At 39.6% G+C, this 11,310-nt stretch overlaps 2 pseudogenes; both read left to right on the top strand.

Annotated features, from left to right (window-relative positions):
* Nucleotides 1-2,560: 2,560 nt before the first annotated feature.
* LOC122201793 lies at nt 2,561-3,461 on the top strand (annotated as a pseudogene).
* Nucleotides 3,462-9,955: 6,494 nt separating this feature from the next.
* LOC122201794 lies at nt 9,956-11,310 on the top strand (annotated as a pseudogene).

Raw genomic sequence — 11,310 nt, forward strand, 5'->3', positions numbered from 1 at the left:
CCTCTAGGGTTTTGATGGTTTCCTGTCTCACATTCAGGTCCTTTATCCATTTTGAGTTTATTTTTGTGAATGGTGTGAGAAAGTGGTCTAGTTTCAATCTTCTGCATGTTGCTGTCCAGTTCTCCCAGCACCATTTGGTAAAGAGACTGTCTTTTTTCCATTGGATATTCTTTCCTGCTTTGTCAAAGATTAGGTGGCCATACGTTTGTGGGTCTAGTTCTGGGGTTTCTATTCTATTCCATTGGTCTATGTGTCTGTTTTTGTGCCAATACCATGCTGTCTTGATGATGACAGCTTTGTAGTAGAGGCTAAAGTCTGGGATTGTGATGCCTCCTGCTTTGGTCTTCTTCTTCAAAATTACTTTGGCTATTCGGGGCCTTTTGTGGTTCCCTATGAATTTTAGGATTGCTTGTTCTAGTTTTGAGAAGAATGCTGGTGCAATTTTGATTGGGATTGCATTGAATGTGTAGATAGCTTCGGGTAGTATTGACATTTTGACAATATTTATTCTTCCAATCCATGAGCACGGAATGTTTTTCCATTTCTTTATATCTTCTTCAATTTCCTTCATGAGCTTTCTATAGTTTTCAGCATACAGATCTTGTACATCTTTGGTTAGATTTATTCCTAGGTATTTTATGCTTCTTGGTGCAATTGTGAATGGGATCAGTTTCTTTGTCTTTCTGTTGCTTCATTGTTAGTGTATAAGAATGCAACTGATTTCTGTACATTGATTTTGTATCCTGCAACTTTGCTGAATTCATGCATCAGTTCTAGCAGACTTCTGGTGGAGTCTATCGGATTTTCCATGTATAATATCATGTCATCTGCAAAAAGTGAAAGCTTAACTTCATCTTTGCCAATTTTGATGCCTTTGATTTCCTTTTGTTGTCTGATTGCTGATGCTAGAACTTCCAACACTATGTTAAACAATCATCACTGAATTTTTAAAGCTTAATAGGTACTCAGTAAAAACTCGAATGAATGAAGGGTTGAATGCACTAAACACTTCAATATATTTGCACTAAACAATATATTTGCCTTTCAATATTCTTGTAGATTAACTTGGGTTAGAAATGGGCTTTTTTTTTAGCCTGCTTTTTTGCTGTTATATGTACTTAACAACAAAAACATAGGGGTGAATTGTAAATCCAAGAGCTTAGAGTATGGCATTTGGAATATGATCATCATATAGCTAGATATGTGGTGCCATTCCATTGCTTTTATGAAGACTACATACATTTCTCTGATAAACAAGCAAAGAGTTGTAGTCTGTCAACTTTGCATCCTATCTATTTTAGGACTGCTGGTCTTTGCAGTCCGACCACAACTGTTTAAATGTCTGTCATTTCAGTCTTCATTGTCCCAAGTTGAGCCCAGAGCTACTCCTCATTCTTGGCTAAATTTCAGACTTAAAGATGGTTCCAGCGTCCACGTCAAGGGCCACATAGTCCACTTCAGCCTGTTGCTGCTTCCTAAGTAAAGCACCCTGGAGATTTACAGCTTGGATACTTGTCTTAAGGAAAGATTCAGACCTTGGAAAAGGGAAGCAAGATACATCAAATGTCAGAAAAACATGAGATATTTTTGAAAGATATTGGTTCATAAATTTTAATTCCTCTTCTTTGTGACTGTGTAAAACTTCTCAAAGGAACTCTCTATATTTTGCCTTCTCTGACTTTTATCCTTATAGTTTTGTCTTTTACAGGGTATATCCATTTTTTGGTGGGGTACAAAATGATGGATTTGCATATTTGTTTTAATGCTCCGTGAAACCAGAATCTTTACTGGTAATAGTATGCCCATGCAAGATTACATTCTTCTCTGTAAGTTACAGTGTCTAGAAGATGGGAAAGGATTATAAATAGTATACATTAATAATGTTAACTTTAAAAAGATTTAGGAATAGGAAACTTACATACTTGCAATCTTTCATTTTAGTCTCCTCTCTTAAGACTTAGTTATTCTTTCTGAAATTCAGATTTTAATTTATATGATCTATACTAAAAGGTAACATGTAATATCTGTTATATAAGAAGAAAAAAAATAAGAAGATAATATTGAAGCCAGGACATCTTGCATAATACGTGAAACATCAATACGCATCCACACTTGGCCAAACATCCACACTTGGCCAGTGGAGTGACTTGGAATAATACTTTTGAGAATGGATTTTGCATAATATGAAGGAAGAGCTGTTCATAGATTTTTGACCCAATAATTCCACTTTCCATTGGGAAAAAATTAAAATGCCTAACAATTAGATAATATAAATTATGAATATCATGTAAATTATACATCTATTAGAAGGAATAGAATTATTAAATTATATTTTTATACTTATATTACATATACATCTATTAAGTTATATTTATGAAGATCAGATATGGAGAAAAGCTTTTATTTTTCAATATAAGTAAAAAAGCAAAAAGACAATTGTATTACTGGGATTTCACGTGTGGAAAACAGAAATACATTAGATGCGGTTCTCTCTTCCTCAGCAGGGCCCCATGCTGAGCCATCCCACTTCATCTTCATCATTGTGGAGACACCTGCACTTGCTGCCTCCATGACTGAGCTGATGACATTTCGTGGCATCCTCAAGGGCCACAATGGCTGGATGACCCAGATTGCCACCACTTCCCAGTTCCCGGACATGATACTATCTGCCTCTTGAGATAAGACCATTATCATGTGGAAGCTGACCAGGGATGAAACTAACTAGGGCATCCCACAGCATGTTCTTTAGGGTCATACCCACTTTGTTAGTGATGTGGTCATACCCTCATATGGGCAGTTTGCCCTCTCAGGCTCCTGGGATAGAACACTTTGGCTTTGGGACCTCACAGTGTGTACCACCACACACAGATTTGTAGGCCACACAAGGATGTGCTGAGTGGGGCCTTCTCTTCTGGTAACCCAGAACTCTCTGGCTTCCGAGATAAAACCATCAAGCAGTGGAATACTCTGGGTGTATGCAAATACACTGTCCAGGATGAGAGCCATTTGGAGTGGGTGTCTTGCGTCTGCTTTACATCCAATAGAAGCAATCCCATCATTGTCTTCTGTGGCTGGGACAATCTGGTCAAGGTATGGAACCAAGCAAACCGCAAGCTGAAGACCAATCACACTGGCCACACAGGCTACCTGAACACTGTGATTGTCTCTCCAGATGGATCCCTCTGTGCTTCTTAGAAGCAAGGATGGCCAGGTCCATGCTGTAGGACCTCTATACTCTAGACGGTGGGGACATCATCAATGCCCTGTGCTTCAATCCTAACTAATATTGGCTCTATGTTGCCACAGGCCCCAGAATCAAGATCTGGGACTTAGAAGGCAAGGTAATTGTAGACGAACTGAAGCAGGAAGTTATCAATACTAGCAGCAAGATTGAGCCATCCCAGTGTACCTCTCCGGCCTGGTTTGCCTGCTACATGAACAACCTGGTGTGCATGTGGTAAGTGACCATCAGCACCCACTGGAAATATATGGCGGAGCTTTAGAAAGAAAAAATTGGTTTTCTGACTTAAAATAAATACATTAGATGCAAACTGGAAGGAAATACTTATTTTAGGAAGGTAGAATTAAATGTGACCTTTTATTTTTATTTTATTTTATTTTTTTATCTTATTTTTCCCCCTTGTAACAAAATGTAAAAAAAAATCTAAAAAGATCCTAGAAGGTCATATAATTTCTAGGAAATGACTACACAAACTACATTGAAATAAAATTGGCAAAAACCTTAACTAAAACCTGAAATGAAATAAACAAATGCCCATTGATTACACATAGAATTGCACTGTTAAACTTCACTTATTCTACCAATGTAAATATTTGCAACTCAGCTTTTGTGACCCTCCAGTGATATTTCCACTGTTTTCAAAAGCTGTTGAGAAATATTTGGAATTATATTTAGTACTGTTCAAGGTGTATCCAACATCACAGGAGGAAAAGGAGGGCATAGATCACATAATTAAGGAAGGGGTGTTGCATCTGGAGGTATAGTATTCCCCCTTCATAGGCCAGATCCAGGGAGAGAAGCTGATCTGGGGAACACAGGCCAATATTACTACTCTAGCTCCCCTTGGGAGACAAGGCCCTGAGGCAGAGAGGTCAATATCTGGGAAACCAGGTGGATGCCTGCAGTGGTCAGGGAGGAGACCAGCAGGTCTGCAAATGAAACTATTTTAGGGCTTTTGTTTATATGGGACAAGAAACACAATTCAGAGTATATTAAGCATGTCAAGACTATATTGGCTTATGTAACTAGGAAGTACATAATTTGTAGTTCAAATGATGTCAGCAGGATTTTTCTTTCTCTTTCTCTGTTTCCTTATATACTTTTTTAGATCAGCTTCTCTTTGTCTGTTGGCCTCTTTCTCTTACTTCATTTGGCCTTCTGCCAGGGGGTAGGCTTTGCTGAGGACTGTCTCAAGTTTATGTCATTCATCTTAGAGACACCTCCCCCAAAATAAGAACTCCAGGAGGTTCCTTTCCTATAGTATTACATGCACAAATGGTGGTTTAGTTTCCTACACACGGTGGCTGTGAATTGTACTTACAAGTGAATGTTCATTGTTCAGGATGCTGTGCCTGGGGTGCTGTGGTTGGTGAAGTAAGGGCAGTCTTTGTATCTTACTAAAAATACTGACATTAAGAATCTCTCCTATCATTAGTGAAAAATTAGCCCCAAAATAATAGAGCATTGCAAAAACTGCCATCTTTTTTAAAAACCCTGTTTGCTAACCCATGGCTTTCTATGGTATTTTAGGGAGTAAATAGAGTTAAGTGAGTAACTTGAGATATAGTTGGGAAACCATGCTATCCTTGTCTCAATATTTTTCTTTTATTTTAAACTCCCTGATTCTATAAAGTCTTCATTCCCCACCACCCCTCCCCCGTTGCTGCACTTGGTGGTTCACATGGTGACAGCAGTTTCCTAGGATGGGGCTGGGGCAGGTCATTTGTAAGTTGAGTGTTTATAAGGTGGGAACTGTCTGTACTGCATTAGTCATTCGAATCTCGGCTTTTAAGTAGGTCAGTTGTCTCCTCTCTAATGAGGGAGTACTTGTTCTCTTAACATTCTGGCAAGCTTGTTTGCTTATTTTCTTCCCTGTCCAAGTCATACTGATGAATACATCCATCTTTTGATCTTCGGGAGGTATATGGAGCAGAAGGAAACCTTGTGATTGGAAAAGAGGAACAGCAGAAGAGAGTCAGACAAAGGTAGCCAAAGTCTGTTTTAATGATTCCAAAGTGATTCAATAATGTAAAAGACACTATCATGACAGTGAACATCATCCACCCCGTAGCCAGTTTCTGTATGAAAGAAGAATGGATGATGGCTTTCCACTCTAAAAGTTCTTCCCAGCAGATTGTTAGAAGGGCCTTGACATCCTTGCTAGTTAGTATTCCTTGGGGTTAAGACATGTAGGACTTCTGTTTGAAAAGGCAAAAGTCCAAGTGTATAGGTCACGTCTTACTCATTTTTGTACCTTCTGCACCAGCTCCAGTGCCCAGAATAGTTCATATTTAATATTTTTAGCAGATTAGTTCTAGTTATTCATTTAGTCATTCAGCATAATTCTTCAATGATGAAGATTATAAAAATAACCCTTATTGTTTATGTACTATAAGTTAGGCAATGAGCTAAGTGTTTAGTGTCCATTATCTTAATCCTTACAACTCTATGAGATAGTTGCCATTAGTATTACCATTTTATAGGTGAAGAAGCCTAAGCTTCAAGAGGTTACGTTATTTTTTCCATGCAAATGACTGATAAATGGCACAGGCAGCACTTGTCTATAAGACACTCTGATGCTTAAAGACTGTACTTTAAATCCCAGTGCTGTGGAATGGGTAGGATGGTAAATTTTGTCATGTGTATTTTACCACAATAAAAACAATTGAAAAAAAAATCTTTATGATCCATCCTTTCTCTTTGCTATTACTTAAGTCTGGCCAGAGGTCAGGACCAGACTAGCCACAGGCTGAATCCAGGCCAGAGTCATGGTTTTTGCCTTGAATTAGATGCAATATAAAAACTGGAAGGCTCCAAATATCATTTTCCACTTAGGAGAAATGACAATTCCAAGTCTGGGCAGGAAACTTTAAAAGGTGAGCTGGGACATCTTGTCATGCAAGAGAGTAAAGAAGTTATCAAACACCTCTTTGGGTTGTGCCAAATGACTCCGGAGCCAACCTGCAGAGGCACAGATATATAAAATGCGAGATGATTTTGTCATCAACAAGAACTGCAATACATTAAAAACCATCATATATATTTAAATCTGTGAGTTCATAATCATAATAAAAACAATTAATTGATAACCAGGGAAGATCCTTGGGAGCTAAATCATTATTTTGAAAAGGAAAGAGTCAGGTGTTCTTCGTGCCCTCCCTAAACAAAGCACACTGTTAAGTAACCAAATAATGGATAAGGGAAAGTTTCTCTTCACAGAAGTATTTTAGCTAGTAGGTAAAAATGTTTATACACACACACACACACACACACACACACACCGACACTACATACATATATATAATTAGTATGGTAGAAAATCACTATTCTGCAGCCTCAGAACTAGTTGAGGGGCTCCTACCCATTTTAATTGTACAATTAAGTGGCATTAGATACACTCATAATGTTGTGCAACCGTCACCACCATCCGTATCTCTACGACTTTCATCTTGTAAAACTGAAACTCTATCCTTATTAAACAATAACTCCTCTTTTCACTGACAGCTACCATTCTTCATTCTGTCTCCATGATTTTGACTAATCTAAGTCCCTCGTACAAGTGGAATCAATCAGTATTTGTCTTTCTGTGGTTGATTTATTTTACTTGGCATAATGTCCTCCAGGTTTACCCATATTGCAGCATAGTTCAGAAAATTCATTGTTTTTAAGGCTGAATAATATTCCATTGTATGAATTATCACATTTTACTTATCTATTCATTCTTCAATGGACACTTGAGTTGCTTCCACATTTTAGCTATTTTTTTTAATGTTTACTTATTTTTGAGAGACAGAGACAGAGAGAGACAGAGAGTGAACAGGGGAGAGGCAGGGAGAGAGGGAGACACAGAATCCAAAGCTGGCTCCAGGCTCTGAGCTGTCAGCACAGAGCCCAATGTGGGGCTTAAACCCATGAACCAAGAGCTCATGACCTGAGCCGAAGTCAGATGCTTAACTGACTGAGCCACCTAGGTGCTCCCACATTTTAGCTATTGTGGATAACGCTGCTCTGAACATGAGTGTGCCAATATATTTTTGAGGCCCTGTTTTCAATTCTTTTGGTGTATATCTAGAAGTAGAATTACTGGGTTATATGGTAATTCTATTGTTAATTTTTTGAGGCACCTTTATTCTCTTTTCCACAGCATCTGTATATTCCCATCAAGAATACAGAATGCTTTCATGGGCTCTTGGGTGGCTTAGTCGGTTAAGCATCTGACTTGGCTCAGGTCATGATCTTGCGGCTCGTGGGTTCAAGCCCCATGTTGGGCTCTGTGCTGACAGCTTAGATCCTGGAACCTGCCCCTCTTCCGCTCTCTGCCCCTCTTCCGCTCATGCTCTGTCTCTGTCTCTGTCTCTCTCAAAAATAAATAAACATTAAAAATAATTAAAAATAAAAGAATGCAGAATGGTTTCAATTCCTCCACATGCTCTCCAACACTTGTTATTTTCTGGGATTTTCTGGCATTGTTATCCAAAATGTAGTAATTGGTGTGAGGTTGTATCTCATTATAGTTTTTTTTTTTCAATTTTGATTCCAGTATACTTAACATAGAGTGTTATATTAGTTTCATGTGTACACTATAGTGATTTAGCAATTCCATAGGTTACTCAGTACTTACCAAGACAGGGTCTCCCAGGTAGGCTCCGTGCTGCCAGCACAGAGCCCGATGCAGGGCTTAAACTCACTGTGAGATCATGACCTCAGTTGAGATCAAGAGTCAGACATTTAACTGACTAAGCCACCCAAGTACCCCAGTGACTCTTCTTAATGTTTTTTTTTTTAATTTGTTTTGAGAGAGAGAGAGAGAGAGGGAGAGAGAGAGAGAGAGAGAGAGAGAGAGAGAGAGGGAATGAGCAGGGGAGGGGCAGAGAGAGAGAGCACATGAGGATCCAAAGCACCACTAGTGCAGAGGCTGATGCAGGGTTTCAACTTAAGAACTGTGAGATCATGACATGAGCCAAAACCAAGAGTCAGGCGCTTAACCAACTGAGCCACCCAAGCACCCCAAGATAAATGTCTCTCAGTCCCCATCATCTATTTCACCCATCCCCCTACCCAGCTCTCCTCTGGTAATCATTAGTTTGTTCTCTATAGCTAAGAGTCTGTTTCTTGGTTTGCCTTTTTCTCTCTTTTTTTCCCCCTTTGCTCATTTGTTTTGTTTCTTAAATTCTACATAAGAGTAAAATCATGTGGTATTTGTCTTTCTTTGACTGACTTATTTTGCTTACCACTATCTGAGATCAAGAGTTGCACACTCTACCAACTAAGCCAGCCAGGCGCCCCATACCACATCTTCTTTATCCATTCATCCATCAGTGAATACTTGGCCTCCTTCCATAATTTGGCTATTGTAAATAATGCTGCAATAAACATTGAGGTATGTATATATTTTTGATTAATGTTTTCATATTCTTTGGGTAAATACCCAGTAGTGGAATTACTGGATCATATGGTGGTTCTATTTTTAATGTTTTGAGGAACCTCTATAATGTCTTCCACAGTGGCTGCAACAGTTTGCTTTCCCACCAACAGTGCATAAGGGTTCCTATTAGTCCATATCCTTGTCAACACTTGTTTCTTACGTTCTTGATGTTAACCATTCTGACAGGTATGATGTGATATCTCATTGTGGTTTTGTTTTGCATTTCGCAGATGATGAGTGATGTTGAGCATCTTTTCATGCATCTGTTGGCTATCTGTGCGTCTTCTTTGGAGGAATGTCTGTCCAAGTCTTCTGTTCATTTTTAATAGGATTATTATTATTTTGGGGGGTGTTCAGTCATATAAGTTCTTCATGTGTTTTGATACTAACCCTTTATCTGATATGTCATTTGCAAATATCTTCTCCCATTCCATAGGTTGCCTTTTAGTTTTGTTGATTGTTTCCTTTGCTGTGCAGAAGCTTTTTATTTTGATGTAGTCCTAATAGTTATTTTTGCTTTTGTTTCCCTTGCCTCAGGGGACCTATCTGAACAAGTTGCTATAGCTGATGTTAGAGAAATTACTGCCTGTGCTCTCTTCTAGGATTTTTATGGTTTCAGATCTCACATTTAGTTCATCCATTTTGAATTTATTTTTGTGTTTGGTGTAAGAAAGTGGTCCAATTTCATTCTTCTGCATGTAGCTCTCTGGTTTTCCTGGCATCATTTCTTGAAGAGACTGTCCTTTTCCCATTGGACATTCTTTCTTGCTTTGTTGAAGATTAATTGACCATATAGTGGTGGGTTTATTTCTGGATCATCTCTTCTGTTCCATTGATCTGTGTGTCTATTTTTGTGCCAGTATCATACTGTTTTGATTACTACAGCTTTGTAATATAAATTGAAATCCAGAATTGTGATGCCTCCAGCTTTGCTTTTTCTTTTTCAAGGTTGCTTTGGCTATTTTGGAAGTCTTTTGTGATTCCATGCAAATTGTAGGATTGTTTGTTTTAGTTCTATGAAAAATGCTGTTGGCATTTTGATAGGGATTGCATTAAATGTGTAGATTGTGGGGCACCTGGGTGGCTCAGTTGTTAAGCCACTGACTTAGGCTAAGGTCATAATCTCGTGGCTGGTGAGTTTGAGCCCCATGTGGGGCCCTGTGCTGTCAGCTCAGAGCCTGCAGTCTGCTTCTGATTCTGTGTCTCCCTTTCTCTGTGTTCCTCCCCTGCTCATGCTCTGTCTCTTTCAAAAATAAATAAACATTTGAAAAATATGTAGATTGCAAGGGATGGTGGGGGAGCAAACAAGGTGGCTGAGGCTGCTGCCTCCACCTGCCAGAACTTTCCTGTTGGCCAGAGCTGGAGGGACCAGGGGACTAGGAGGACCTCAGGCGTGCATCAGCAAGCCTTCCATCAGGGTCACTAACTCGCCAGTAGCATGCTCTAGGAGCACCATGCTGCGTGCGCTCGCTCCTCCACCTGTGTTTCTTTGTGTGCTCCTCTAGGAAGCACATTCTCTAGTGTCCTGGCTGACAGGGCTATGGGTGTCCGGGCAGTGGCCTGGCTGTTCCTCTGGGAGGTGGCTGGGCTCACTGGCATACCAGCCACAGCCTACACTGCTATCTCCCACTGACCCTGGCATAAGGACTCTTGCTCTGAAATTATTTTGAATAAGTTTTGAAAGATGGGTCCCATAAAGACCTTTTAATAACAGTGAAATTTGGAGAAATTGTTGAGGACTGATGGACCTGCCAACTCTTTTTTTTTTTTTTTTTTTTTTTTTTTAAACAGAAGTTGTGTTAGTGTGTATCTGCCTTCCCACAGAGCTTGCCTGAGCACAGTCGTCAGTAGATTTTTTTTTTTTTAATGAATTTTTTAAATGTTTTTATTTATTTTTGAGACAGAGAGAGACAGAGCATGAGCAGGGGAGGGGCAGAGAGAGGGAGACACAGAATCGGAAGCAGGCTCCAGGCTCCGAGCTGCCAGCACAGAACCCGACGCGGGGCTCGAACTCACGGACTGTGAGATCATGACCTGAGCTGAAGTCAGACGCTTTACCGACTGAGCCACCCAGGCGCCCCCCAACTCTTAATTAAACGGTACATCCTGGACTTTTTGTGGATCATATGAGTTAGCTTCATTATGACAGAGAAACATAACAGAGGCAATGATGGTTTCAGAAAATTTTAATATAGGAGCTCCCAATTAGTAGTCCAAAAATCTAAAGTTCTAATATATGCCAGACAAGACTCACAATGTATTGTTGCCAAGCTTTTTCACCTGTGCACTATTGCTATCATCGGCCATGTAGTAAAGATGGAAAAACCTTTATTGTAGTCAATAACCTGGATTTATTGATGTATTGTCACCAAGAATTTCCAATACGAAATGCTGGGCTCAGTCCGAAGTGGCAGTTCCTTGTGCCTTGAAGAATAAGGACATCTGCCAAAGGAGCAATCTGAAATCTAGATCAGTATATAAGGATGTGGCTTTACAGGTTCCAGTGAGACCGGCCCTACACACCTCTTCAGTAGGTTCTGTGACTCTGCTCATTACCATCCCATGTTCTACTTCAGTCCTTGTGGCTGTTTTCAAATATGCTCATTTCCCCTATAAGCTATGTGGAGTTAAATGCTTTCCATAA

Source organism: Panthera leo, chromosome D2 (assembly GCF_018350215.1).
Source record: "Panthera leo isolate Ple1 chromosome D2, P.leo_Ple1_pat1.1, whole genome shotgun sequence".
Lineage (NCBI taxonomy): Eukaryota > Metazoa > Chordata > Mammalia > Carnivora > Felidae > Panthera > Panthera leo.